Raw genomic sequence first — 403 nt, 5'->3', positions numbered from 1 at the left:
AACCGAAAACACGCGCGCGCACACACACACACACACACACAACACACGCGCACACATAAAATACAGAACTGTCATAATGATTACAGAATTCACTGGAACATTTACATTTAAACTGATCACAAAGGTAGCACAGGTATGACTTGCACCTAATATCTGCTAAAGGAGGAGCCCCTGACAGGGCTGAGGAATGCATGATTGAATTATTCACGGCAATCTACAGAAGAAAAGATCGGCCAACTCCGGGGCACAGAGGCGGAGTCCGGCTCGGACACTATTGCCAGAATTGGCCGGAGGTCCCACGTCAGTCAGTGGCCAGGCCCCGAACTCGAGCCTCATTCGTCGTCCGCCCACCACGGGGCGGGTCGGCTACGCCTTCGGCGCTTTTATTCACGCCGCGCCAGTG

The sequence above is a fragment of the Puma concolor genome, chromosome D1 (assembly GCF_028749965.1).
Source record: "Puma concolor isolate L17-30 chromosome D1, mPumCon1.1.hap2, whole genome shotgun sequence".
NCBI lineage: Eukaryota > Metazoa > Chordata > Mammalia > Carnivora > Felidae > Puma > Puma concolor.
Note: the sequence above shows the minus strand (reverse complement) of the source record.